Here is a 14,121-nt window from a genome sequence, read left to right as displayed (position 1 = left end):
ACCCAACCTGACCAGAACACCAATCACAGCAACCTGACAAAAGCCGGAATCAGGAAAATGGTAGACGAAGGCCAGGAGAGGTACATAAGTGACTGGAAGAACGACATCATCAGCTCACAAAAACTGACCATGTACCGGAGTCTACAGAGAGACTACAGACTGGCCCCATATCTGGAGAAACTCCCGGACCCCAGAGACCGCAAGATCCTGAGCCGGTATAGACTCAGTGCCCACAGTCTGGCCATCAAATCCAGCCGACACAGGCAGGGCTACAAGCCCAGGGAGGAAAGACTGTGCCAACACTGTGACCAGGAGGCCCTGGAGGATGAGACCCACTTCCTGCTACACTGCTCCAAGTACTCAGCAGTGAGGGACACTCACTTCGGGAGACTCTCACATCTCTTCCCGGATTTCATCACCATGAAGGAGGAAGAGAAAACATATATCCTGCTGGGGGAAGAAGAGAGAGCAGTGGAGATAGCAGCGCAATATGTGAGCGAATGTCAGACTGCGAGAAAGAGAACTATGATATGCCATGGACTTCTATGGCCCCCACCCTGGATCTGCCCCCATCCCTCCATCCACCTTCCCTATGCCATGGACTTCTATAGCCTCATCCTGGATCTGCCCCCATCCACCTTCCCTATGCCATGGACTTCTATGGCCCCCACCCTGGATCTGCCCCCATCTACCTTCCCTATGCCATGGACTTCTATAGCCCCATCCTGGATCTGCCCCCATCCACCTTTCCTACAACCCCTACATAACATCCCTACAGTCCCTATCCCCATTCCCTTCTGTACACTTGCTTTGGCAAAACTAATGTGTATTTAGTCCTGCCAATAAAGCTTCTTTGAATTGAATTGAATATAGAGACGTAGCGGTACATTTTCTGTAAGTTACAAATACAGATAATTAAGACAAAAGAAAAGACATAAAAAGGGCATAAGCAAATATAAAAAAAAAAGAAGCCAGCGCTGCCAATGGTCAGAACGCATAACATGAAGTGCAATGCACATATTAACATCTAACTGTAATCAAAATGAGACATTTGGCAAAATATTGATTAATACATTGAGCCACCCCGCCGTGCCAAGGCAATCTCATGTGGGGGGTCCTACTCTACATTTTTTATTACTCACTTTGCCACTATGGCCTCCTGAATATTTTAAAAGCAAGACCATATCTATTACAAATGTACCCGAAGCATGTCTGAATCGCTCCCGTGCAGCCAGATGAAACAAGTGCAGATAAAGGTCAACCAGGTCTGAACACAGACATTTCAGGTTAAACCTCCACACACTGCCCAACCAGCAAACACAGATGAAGGGCGATGCAGGCTCAGACACAGATGTACAAATTATAAAGCCTGGGGCAGGGCGGGGCTGCTGTGTGTGTGCACAGCAGCCTAGATCCATCACAATGAATAAGGCAAAAATGGCAAACGTAACCCAGCGCGCACGGCAACAGTGGTGGTCAGCCACGATGCAATAAGCAAATATAAAAAAAAAGAAGCCAGCGCTGAGATGTCTGTGTTCAGACCTGGTTGGCCTTTATCTGCACTTGTTTCATCTGGCTGCGCGGGAGCGATTCAGACATGCTTCAGGTACATTTGTAATAGATATGGTCTTGCTTTTAAAGTATTCAGGAGGCCGTAATGGCACAGTGAGTAATAAAAAATGTTGAGTAGGACCCCCCACATGAGATTGCCTTGGCGCGGCGGGGTGGCTCAATGTATTGATCAATATTTTGCCAAATGTCTCATTTTGATTACAGTTAGATGTCAATATGTGCATTGCACTTCATGTTATGCGTTCTGACCATAGGCAGCGCTGGCTTCTCTCTTTTTATATTTGCATATTGCGTCGTGGCTGACCACCACTGTTGCCGTGCGCGCTGGGTTATGTTCGCCATTTTTGCTGTATTCATTGTGATGGATCTAGGCTGCTGTGCACACACACAGCAGCCCCGCCCTGCCCCAGGCTTTATAATTTGTACATCTGTGTCTGAGCCTGCATCGCCCTTCATCTGTGTTTGCTGGTTGGGCAGTGTGTGGAGGTTTAACCTGAGATGTCTGTGTTCAGACCTGGTTGGCCTTTATCTGCACTTGTTTCATCTGGCTGCACGGGAGCGATTCAGGCATGCTTCAGGTACATTTGTAATAGATATGGTCTTGCTTTTAAAGTATTCAGGAAGCCGTAATTGCACTTCATGTTATGCGTTCTGACCATCGGCAGCGCTGGCTTCTCTCTTTTTATATTTGCATAAAAAGGGCATAGCCTTTATCTAGTAATTAGTGATGGGCGAGCACTCAAATGCTCGGGTGCTCGGGTCGAGCAAATTGGAATGCTTGGGTGCTCAACTCGAACAACAAGCCCAATGTAAGTCTATGGGAAACCTTTTTAGGGTCTAAAAGCTTCGTAAATTGATGAGAACAGTGCTCAAATGACATGGGAACATCATGGGAAAGACCCCTGGAAGCATTTCTGACTCCCAGGTCACTGCTGTGGATAATGTTGTCAGAGTATTATGCCATTTTTCCTGGCGCACAATAAAACATACCAATAACGAAACCATAGTTGATTCTCCTGGGAAATATGTTAAGGAACATCCTTTCCAGGGTAATGATTTGTATGTAAGGCAAAATAAATAACCCAAAATAAAAATATTCCTCCACGACTTTGACTATGCTCACACGTAAGCGTTTTTCATGCGTTTTTCAGCTTTAGCATTGCTTTCAATCAAGACAAATACATTCATCGGGAAATGTAATTTTAACATTTTACTACCTTAGCTGGCCATGTGTGGTGTGACACATCATCAGACACATACTGTTATCCTATGCATTGAATGCAAGACCTGCCCTGCCCCAAAGTTGCACGCACCCTATTAACCCTTTGAACCAACCTACTGGATGGCCACATGAATCCAAAGTTCCCATTATTATGATTTTTTTTAGTCCCGGATAGCTTGCCCATAAAGTGAATACAAGGCCTGCTCAAAATTTGAACACACCCTAAAAAACAGAAGTCATGTATGCCCACATGAAACCAAAGTTCTCATTATTTTGGTTTTTTTTTACTACCAGAAAATTCATGAAGTGAATGCAAGGCCTGACCCAAAGTTTTACGCACCCCAAAAACCCTTTGAACCAACGTACTGGATGCCCACATGAAACCAAAGTCATATACACCCCAATAACCCCAATCCCCTCTTAGAAGAAACATGGAGGAGGGCCTCTTAACAAAAAATGTCCCATTAAAAAGGAGCGGGTCTCCTAAACTTGTAATGCCCATACACTAAGTGTGTTGGCTGGCAAACATGTTCCTCTGTGGGGTACACCTCAACCTTTTCCATAACAAGTATTTAACGCCCTGTAAAAACAACCACCCTTGTTAGGGTTTTGACAATGGCTGCAGCAGCACGGAAAACGTTAACGCTGGTGATCTAGTGGTGACGAATGATGAAACGTGGAGGAAGGCCTGATTAAAAACTATGCCCAATTTAAAGGAGCGAGTCTCCTAGACTTGGAATGCCCATACACTAAGTGCATGGGCTGACAAACATTTTCCCCTGGGGAAGTAAAATTGTTAAAAATATTTTATGGGCATCATGGACACCCTTGCCAAAAATTGGACTGGCTGTAGCAGCACAGAACCCGTTAACTCTGTTGATCTAGAGGTGGAGAAAGAGGAGACATGATAAATCATACTGAAATCAAATAATAAATAATAATCTTTATTTTTATTTAGCGCTAACATATTCCGCAGCGCTTTACAGTTTGCACACATTATCATCACTGTCCCCGATGGGGCTCACAATCTACATTCCCTATCAGTATGTCTTTGGAATGTGGGAGGAAACCCACGCAAACACGGGGAGAACATACAAACTCCTTGCAGATGTTGTCCTTGGTGGGATTTGAACCCAGGACTCCAGCGCTGCAAGGCTGCAGTGCTAACCACTGAGCCACCGTGCTCAAACAAATAAATAAAAAATGTGAATCCACCTAGGGATATAAATAAAAATATAATAGGATTTCACTATTTTTTATTTTGGAGAGGTATACACTAGGTCATAAGAGGATGTTCCACAGATAGGAAATATGGTAAATATAAGAATAAATGGGAAGAATATACGTACATCTCAGTTTTATGACAGTTCCCCCTGGGGGAGTAACATTTATTTTGGTTTCAAATTAGTAACGGGCATCATAACAACACCCTTGCCAAAAATTGAGTGACTTTTGCATCATGAAATACGTTCACCCTGGTGTTCTACTGGTTGTGGATGATGTGGATGAGGATAAGGAGGAGAATAACACCAAACAGACCAAATCAGGAAGTGGATAGCCATGTGTGGTTGTGAAGAGGTGCATGAGAATACACCTCCACAAAAAAAGACAATGTATTTGAGGTTATGTTTAGCTGTTTTCATTAGGTGGTGTACAGAAGTCTTGCCCAATCCAGCCCTTGTTCATTTTTATAAGAGTCAGCCTGTCAGCATTGTCAGTTGACAGGCGGATGCGCTTATCTGTTATAATTCCACCAGCGGCACTAAAAACACGCTCTCACAGAATGCTAGCAGCAGGGCAGGCCAGGACCTCCAAGGCGTAGAGAGCCAGTTCATGCCACGTGTCCAGCTTGGATACCCAATAAGTAAAAGGCACAGAGGAATCCCGGAGGACGTTTGTGCAATCTGCAAGGTACCATCTTCCCAAACATTGCACTTCTTGTGACAGCACCCCTTGCCTCTGTGGCGTCACGATGGGAGGGTCTGATAAAACTGTTCCAGAACTTTGCCATGGTTCCCCTGCCTGAGCTAGATTGTACTTCTGTCTCTCTCGCTTGGACTCCTTGGTTGTATAACAAACTCTGGAGCGTTCCTTGCTCCATGTTCTCGTGCTCTGCCTGCAATGCATCCTCTTTAATCGTGAGCAGAGAGCTGTTCAGAATGCTGAGAAGTGGGATGGTGATGCTAATTTTGGCGTCATCATCGCTCACCATCTTGGTGCAGTCCTCAAAGTTCTGGAGGATGGTACATATGTCTGATATCCATGTCCACTCCTGAGGTCTTATATGTGGAGTCTGAACTGAACATCGACGGCCTTGTTGATGATGGTAGTCAACAACTGCCCTCTTCTGCTCACGAATCCTTTCCAACATATGCAGTATAGAGTTCCAAAGCGTGGGGACATCACACACCAGTCGGTGAGCCAGAAGCTGCAAACGCTGCTGAAGCACGGCAAGGGCGGCTGAAGCTGTAGCTGCCTTTCTAAAATGGGCAGACGGCTTACTTTCACTAGCAGATCCCGCAGCTCCGGGTAGCTTTTGAGAAAATGTTGAACCACGAGGTTAAGCACATGGGCCAGGCAAGGAACGTGTGTGAGCTCACCTTGCCTCAGAGCCACCACCAGGTTCCAGCCATTGTCACACATGACCATGCCTGGCTGTGGGTTCAGCGGTGTCATCCAAATATCTGACTGCTCTTTCAGCGCTGTCCACAACTGTTCTGCATTGTGCAGTTTGTCACCTATGCAGATTAGCTTCAGCACAGCCTGTTGCCGCTTGGCTGAGGCAGTGCTGTAGTGCTTCCAGTTTCTGACTGATGTGTTCATTTCAGAGATGGAGGCTGAAAAGGAGGAGGTGCAGGAGCTATAGACTGTGGGGGCAACCCTGATTGACCTAGTGTCCGCAATCCTCGGCGTGGGGAGGATGTGTTCCATCCCAAGGTCTGACTGGGTCCCGGCTTCCATTATGTTAACCCAGTGTGCCGTCTGTGAGATGTACCGTCCCTGCCCACAAGCACTTGTCCACGCGTCCGTGGTTAGGTGGACTTTCCCAGTAACAGCATTGTTGAGGGCATGAGTAATGTTGTGGGACACATGCTGGTGTAATGCCGGTATGGCACAACAGGAGAAATAGTGGCAACTGGGGACCGAGTACCTTGGAACGGCCGCCGCCATCAGGTTGCGGAAAGCTTCCATCTTAACGAGCCTAAAAGGCAACATTTCGAGCGCAAGTAGATGAGAAATGTGCGAATTAATTACTGTGGCCTGTAGGGCATTGGCTGCGTATTTCTGCTTGTGTTCCAATGACTGGGGTATAGACAACTGAAGGCTGGGCTGGGACAAGGATGTGAATGGGCTTGATGATTGTGCTGGTTGACTATGGGCAACAACAGGTGCAGGGCCCGAGGCATCTTGACAGGCAAGGTGAACTGGGGATTGGCTTGTACACAAAACAGTGGAAGAAGCAGTGTTGTCACCTGCAGACAGTTTTTCTAGAGCCTGGGGTTCGGCCCACAAAGTCGGGTGCTTTACTGCCATGTGCGTAATCATGCTGGTGGTGGTCAGGCTGGTAGTTTTGCTACCCCTGCTGATGCGGGCATGGCAAGTGCTGCAAATGGCCTGTTTGGCGTTATCAGCAGAGTCTTTAAAATATAACCAGACTCGGGAAGATCTAACAGTTGGAATGGCAACTTTCGTCCTATTGGTGGTATGGGGAACGGATGCACGCCTTCTGTCTGCGGCCGCCACACTGCTTCTTCCTGCCTGTTTGGGTGATATGCCTCCTTCCCCATGTGTGCTGCTGTCCTCGCTCTGCATGTCCTCCTGCCAGGTTGGGTCAGTCACTATGTCATCCACCTCCTCGTCTTCCACATCTGCACCCTACTCCTCCTCCTGACTTTCTGGCAATTGTGTCTCATCATCGTCCACCTCTTGTGACCGTGGCTGCTCAAAGATTTGTGCATCGCTAAATGGAATATCATCTTGACCCGCTTCAAGTGGAGTGGGCAAGAGGCACGAATCTCCAAATGGAAAACTGAACAGCTCTTCAGAGTGTCCAAGTGTGGGATCAGTTGTCTCAGGGCACTCGGCAAGGTGGGAGGAAGGAGGATCAGGGTGAGTAATATCCGGTTCACACTCACGGCTACTCAGACTTGACCGGGTGGAAGACATGGTGGTGGTGGCTAAGTGACTGAAAACATTATCGCTATCCAACCAACAACCGTTTCACACTGCTCTGGCTTCAATAGTGCTGTGGTGCGGTCTCCTAGGATCTTGGACAGGAAGGTCGAGCGCGAAGATGTGGGTCTTTGCTGTGGCCCACTTTCAGCTTGGCCACGTCCTTGTCCTCTGCATGCACCATCAGTAAACCGCCGTAAACTGGCCAAACTTGGAACACGTACAGATATGAGCTTGGCACGGAGATACAACACAAAAAAATTTGTGTTGTGTATTATTTTTTGGGGGGCTAAATACTGCTGTATTTAACCCCTTCATGACCCAGCCTATTTTGACCTTAATGACCTGGCCATTTTTTGCAATTCTGACCAATGTCCCTTTATGAGGTAATAACTCAGGAACGCTTCAACGCATCCTAGAGATTACGAGATTGTTTTTTCGTGACATATTGGGCTTCATGTTAGTGGTAAATTTAGGTCGATAATTTTTGCGTTTATTTGTGAAAAAAATGGAAATTTGGTGAAAATTTTGAAAATTTTGCAATTTTTAAATTTTGAATTTTTATTCTGTTAAACCAGAGAGTTATGTGACACAAAATAGTTAATAAATAACATTTCCCACATGTCTACTTTACATTAGCACAGTTTTGGAAACAACATTTTTTTTCGTTACGAAGTTATAAGGGTTAAAAGTTGACCAGCGATTTCTCATTTTTCAACAAAAATTTACAAAACCATTTTTAGGGACCACCTCACATTTGAAGTCACTTTGAGGGGTCTATATGGCAGAAAATACCCAAAAGTGACACCATTCTAAAAACTGCACCCCTCAAGCTACTCAAAACTACATTCAAGAAGATTATTAACCCTTCAGGTGCTTCACAGGAGCTAAAGCAACATGGAATGAAAAAATGGACATTTTAATTTTTCCAACCAAAATTTTCTTTTAGCACCAGTTTTTTCATTTTCACATGGGTAACAGGATAAAATGTATCCTAGTATTTGTTGGGCAATTTCTCCTGAGTACACCGATACCTCATATGTGGTCATAATCCACTGTTTGGGTGCACGGCAGGGCTCAGAAGGCAAGGAGCGCCATTTGACTTTTTGAATGGAAAATATGCTTGAATAATTAGCGGTTGCCATGTCGCGTTTGGAGAGCCACTGTGCACCTAAACATTGGATCTCCCCCACAAGTGACCCCATTTTGGAAACTAGACCCTCCAAGGAACTTATCTAGATGCACAGTGAGCACTTTGAACCCCCAGGTGCATCACAAATTGATCTGTAAAAAAAAAAAGTACTTTTTTTTTCACAAAAATTTTATTTAGCCTCAGTTTTTTCATTTTCACATGGGCAACAGGATAAAATGGATCCTAAAATTTGTTGGGCAATTTCTCCTGAGTACATCGATATCTCATATGTGGTCATAAACCACTGTTTTTTCGCACGGCAGGCCCGGAAGGGAAGGAGCGCCATTTGACTTTTTGATTGGAAAATTAGCTCCGTTAGCAGACACCATGTCGCATTTGGCGAGCCCCTGTGTGCCTAAACATTGGAGCTCCCCACAAGTGACCCCATTTTGGAAACTAGACCCCCGAAGGAACTTATCTAGGTGTGTGGTGAGCACTTTGAACCCCCAAGTGCTTCACAGAAGTTTATAACGCAGAGCAGTGAAAATAAAAAATCATTTTTTTTGCTCAAAAATGATTTTTTAGCCCGCTATTTTTTATTTTCACAAGGCTAACAGGAGAAATTGAACCACAAAAGTTGTTGTGCAATTTGTCCTGAGTACACCGATACCCCATATGTGGGGGGGAACCACTGTTTGGGAGCACGGGAGAGCTCAGAAGGGAAGGAGCGCCATTTTGGAATGCAGACTTTGATGGAATGTTCTGCGGGCGTCATGTTGCATTTGCAGAGCCCCTGTGTGCCTAAACAGTAGAAACCCCCACAAGTGACCCCATTTTGGAAACTAAAACCCCCAAGGAGCTTATCTAGATGTGTAGTGAGCACTCTGAACCCCCAAGTGCTTCACAGAAGTTTATAAACACAGAGCCATGAAAATATTTTTTTTCCCTCAAAAATGACTTTTTTAGCCCGCTATTTTTTATTTTCCCAAGGGTAACAGGATAAATTGGACCCCCCAAAAGTTGTTGTCCAGTTTGTCCTGAGTATGCTGGTACCCCATATGTGGGGGGGGGGAAACCACTGTTTGAGCGCACGGCATGGCTCAGAAGGGAAGGAGCGTCATTTGACTTTTTGAATGGAAAATTAGCTCCAATCGTTAGCGGACACCATGTCGTGTTTGCAGAGCCCCTGTGTGTGTAAACTTTGGAGCTCCCCCACAAATGACCCCATTTTGGAAACTAGACCCCCTAAGGAACATATCTAGATGCATAGTGAGCACTTTGAACCCCCAAGTGCTTCACAGAAGTTTATAACGCAGAGCCATGAAAATAAAAAATTTTTTTTCCTCAAAAAATATTTTTTTAGCCTGCTATTTTTTATTTTCACAAGGGTAGCAGGATAAATTGGACCCCAAAAGTTGTTGTCCAGTTTGTCCTGAGTACGCTGGTACCCCATATGTGGGGGGGACCACTGTTCGGGGACACGTTGGGGCTCGGAATGGAAGTAGTGACGTTTTGAAATGCCGACTTGATGGAATGGTCTGTGGGCGTCATGTTACGTTTGCAGAGCCCCTGATGTACCTAAACAGTGGAAACCCCCCACAAGTGACCCCATTTTGGAAACTAGATCACCCAAGGAACTTATCTAGATGTGAGGTGTGCACTTTGAACCCCCAAGTGCTTCACAGAAGTGTATAACGCAGATCCGTGAAAATAAAAAATCAATTTTTTTCCTCAAAAATAATTATTTTAGCACCCATTTTTTATTTTCCCAAGGGTAATAAAAGAAATTAGACCCCCAAAGTTGTTGTGCAATTTTTCCTAAGTACGCTGATACCCCATAAGTGGGGGTACACCACTGTTTGGGCACACGTCGGGGCTCGAAATGGAGGGAGCACCGTGACTTTTTGAACGCAAAATTGGCTGGAATAAATGGTGGCTCCATGTCGCGTTTGGAGACCCCGTGATGTGCCTAAACAGTGGAAACCCCTCAATTCTATCTCCAACCCTAACGCCAACACACCCCTAACCCTAATCCCAACCCTAATCATAACCCTAACCACAACCCTAATCCCAACACAGCCCTAACGAAATCCCAACTCTAACCCTAACCACAAGCCTAACCGTAATCCCAACCCCAACCCAACCCTAACCCTAATTCCAACCCTAACCCTAATTCCAACCCTAACCCTTAGTCCAACCCTAACCCTATTTCCAACCCTAGCCCTAACCCTAGCCCTAACCCTAGCCCTAATGGAAAAATAAAAAAATATATATTTTTTTTATTTTATTATTTGTCCCTACCTATGGGGGTGATAAGGGGGGCGGTGATTTACTTTTTTTTTATTTTGATCACTATGAAAGTTTATCATAAATAAATGAATGAATCTGCAGCGTTGCAGATTCGATTCGGCGCACTGCGCATGCGCCCGCCATCTTCCAAGATGGCGGCGCCCATGACGCTGGACGGCAGGACACCGGGACGGATAGCGGGAGGTCGGAGGCACAAAGGAGGGTGAGAGGGAGTGATCGGAGGGTGAGAGGGGATGATCGGAAGGCGGGGGGCAGATTATGACGGCGTCTGCCGATCGGTGCCGTCAGACGGTGGCGGCAGCCGATCAGTGCCATCAGTCGGTGTGTGGGGGGGGTCGGGTCTCGGTCTCCAGCCATGGCCGATGCTATTTTAGCATCGGCCATGGCTGGATTGTAATATTTCACCAATTTTCATTGGTGAAATATTACAATCGCTCTGATTGGCTGTTAAAAGTGAAACTGCCAATCAGAGCGATCGTAGGCACGTGGGGGCTAAGCCACGCCCCCAAGTGTTAACTCTGAAGGGTCCTTTGTGTGCGGGTCGGGTGACCTTTCAGTGACCCCGGTCACCTGACCCGCAGGGGGGCAATCAATTCATGACGCCACATAGGCGTCATGGGTCGTATTGTCACGACTTTTCATGACGCCTACGTGTCGTCAAAGGTCGTGAAGGGGTTAACCAAAAGTGACAGCCAGGCAAAAAAAAGAAAACAGCCGTAAACTGGCCAAACTTTGAGCACACACAGATATGAGCAGGCACGGAGATACCACACCAAAAATGTGTGGCCTGTATTCCAATTACACCTGGGGCTAGCTATATTCGGCTAATATATCCCACAGGTAGCAGCAGCACCAGAACACAGGAAGGGAATGGACCCTCTTGATGTATGCAATGATCTATATACACACATACAGTGCCTGCAGGCCTTGCACTGATGTGTATACAGTGACGTACACTATCCTGCCTGCCTAACACTAGAACCTATATACTCCGGAACTAGTCCTTAGAAGGACTGTTGGTTTAGCTGGATGTATTTAGGATGGTAGACTCCACACTAACTAAGAAATCCCCAATTCTGACCCTACCAAGGCAGCCACTCTCCCAACACTCTCTCAATCCAGGGGTGAATGAGCCGAGCAGGGCGGTGTCCAGTCTCATATACCCCTGATGATGCTGTGCGGCCAGACAACACAGCACAACCACAACAAAGATGGCTGCGGCGTTTCATAGCCCGGCAGACAATCTCTGCAACGTGATTGGGTCTCTAAAGTCTGCCAAAAATGCAGGGTGAAGACCCGAGTTCCCGCCGAGTACACCGAGTACAGTGATACTCGGGTGAGTACCGAGTAGTGGCGAGCACATTCACTCATCACTAGTCCAAGGCCTAAGGCCTGGAAAGGAATGGAAGAGCCATCCTTCAACTTCACCTATGGAGAGGGAAGCGGGCGGGGAACTCCTGAAGCGGGTTACTCAGACCAGTCAGAGAGCTGAGGTATTGGCAGATCCGATGAGGAAACCTGATATTCCTGGAGGAGTAAGGGACAGTACAGGGAACGGAATGGTTATATTCTGCGAAGAGTCTTGTGCTATTTCTGCGACTAAACTGAACGAGATGAGTAAAGTTGTTTTGCTGAAAATGAACTTGGACTCTGACTATCATTGTATTTTGCTAGAAGAAAAGGAACCCTGGAAGTGTGGAATGGACCCTGACTTACAAGTGAGTGGAATATAATGTGTCAATGTGGCGGGGAGCCAGGGTGTGCCAGTACTGCCACCGTCAGCCTCAACTAACCCCTGGCCTCTGTTTCACCCTTGCTCTAGTATTCTGATACAGCACGATTATGGTTCGACTGTTATGTCAAAGGAGGCTAAATGTTGAATTACTTGTTTTACTTTCTTCAATAATCTGTTTTTACTTAAAAGATAATCTTTGCTGTTTTGTAGTTTTAATATCTGGATCCCTACAAATGGATATGAAGACCTGCATATTCCAGTAAATGGGGTGGGGGATTATTAAGTGTCCACCGACTGTGTTCTAGGCAAATAAAGTTTTTATGCCTAATTAATGTTTCACACTGTAAAAATGTCATCCAAAACTCTACAATCGTAGGCAATACTTATTGCCCTGCGGCTGAAGCATGTTGTGCTATCTGTGATTGTAATACAGAGAAATGCTTAAGGGAAATAGATCACGCTAATAGTGATCTAAATACTGAGATGTATACAGAGGAATGCTGGGAGGACACAGATTGTGGTTTTCTATGAACTTCATCTCCAGTTACAAATTTGTATTTAATACTGGTAATAAAATTTTTTTTTTCGAGTGTAGGCAGAGCGCAGTGCCATACCACGGCTACCACGGCTATCTATGTGCTCTTCCTGTACTGTGAAGGGTTAAAACTAAAATCAAAGCTGAAGGTTTCATTTCTCCATTCTCTGAAGGTTTCGTTTCTCCATTTTTGTTGCTTTAAGATAAATTTTTGTAATTGGGATAAAAGTTCAGGCTGTTATGAAACCAGACTGTTCCTCACCAGGTGCAAGATAAGGGACCCGTGGGTGTATTATATTGTAGAACTCTGAAGAATATGCCATTATACTACTTTCAATATTATTGGCTTATAAAGTGAAATGATGTTATTGGTAGCTGAGTACTTTGCATAACTAAGCAAAATACTATAATAAAAAGATGACATAATAAAGGTGCTTAGTGATCTGCCTTGATCCTCCCATACAGAGACACATCTCCATGTGGTCATTCCCCGTTGCTAGCAACATCCTGTGAATTAATTTGGAAATCACTTGCTCAACCGTGAAGGGTTAATTTAGCCCTCCCTCAAAAGCTACCTCAACAGTACAACCCTATATTTTTTTTTAAATTGATATTTATTCGGACTCCTCATTGGGAGGAGGGTCCGCAAGAAACGATAGGTGAACTCTGCTGACACTAAAAATACCCCTTTGAAAACAATAACGTGGCTGTTGCATCACGGAACATGTTCACCCTGGTGATCTAGTGGTGATGTCTGAAGAGATGAGGAGGATGACCTTCTAAAAATCTTTTCCCAGTTTAAAGGAGCGGGTCTCCTATACTTGGGCTGACAAATATTTCCATCTGGAGGGTACACATCAACATAATGTGTAAACATTTTTTATACGTGCATCAAAAACACCCTTTAACACAATAACATGGCTGTTGCATCACGGACCACGGTCACCATGGTGATCTAGTGGTGTTGGATGATGAGGAGAAGAAGGAGGATAACAGCAAATAGCCGAAATCGAAGCGTTATACCCATGTGTGGGTGTGAAGAGATCCATGGGAAAATATCTACCAAAAATGATACTGTATTTGAGGTCATGTTTTGCTGTTATCATTCGGTGGTGTAGAGAAGTCTGGCCCAATCCAGCCCTTGTTCATATTTATGAGTCAGCCTGTCAGCATTTTCAGTTGACAGGTGGATGCTCTTTCAGTTATAATTCCACCAGTGGCACTAAAAACCCACTCCAACAAAACGCTAGCGACAAGGCAGGCCAGGACCTCCAAGGCGTAGAGAGCCAGTTCATGCCAGATGATAATTTTTTTAATAATTCTGCACCAAGGGCCTTCTGGTACTGCACCATTTTAGTACACCTGTCTGCCTCTGGAAGAAGAGATTGAAAGTTCTCCCTGTAGTGAGTGTGCAGAAATATCACCAACCAGTAAAAACTGTC

The sequence above is a fragment of the Dendrobates tinctorius genome, unplaced genomic scaffold (assembly GCF_039654945.1).
Source record: "Dendrobates tinctorius isolate UK_male_01 unplaced genomic scaffold, ASM3965494v1 ptg000223l, whole genome shotgun sequence".
NCBI lineage: Eukaryota > Metazoa > Chordata > Amphibia > Anura > Dendrobatidae > Dendrobates > Dendrobates tinctorius.
Note: the sequence above shows the minus strand (reverse complement) of the source record.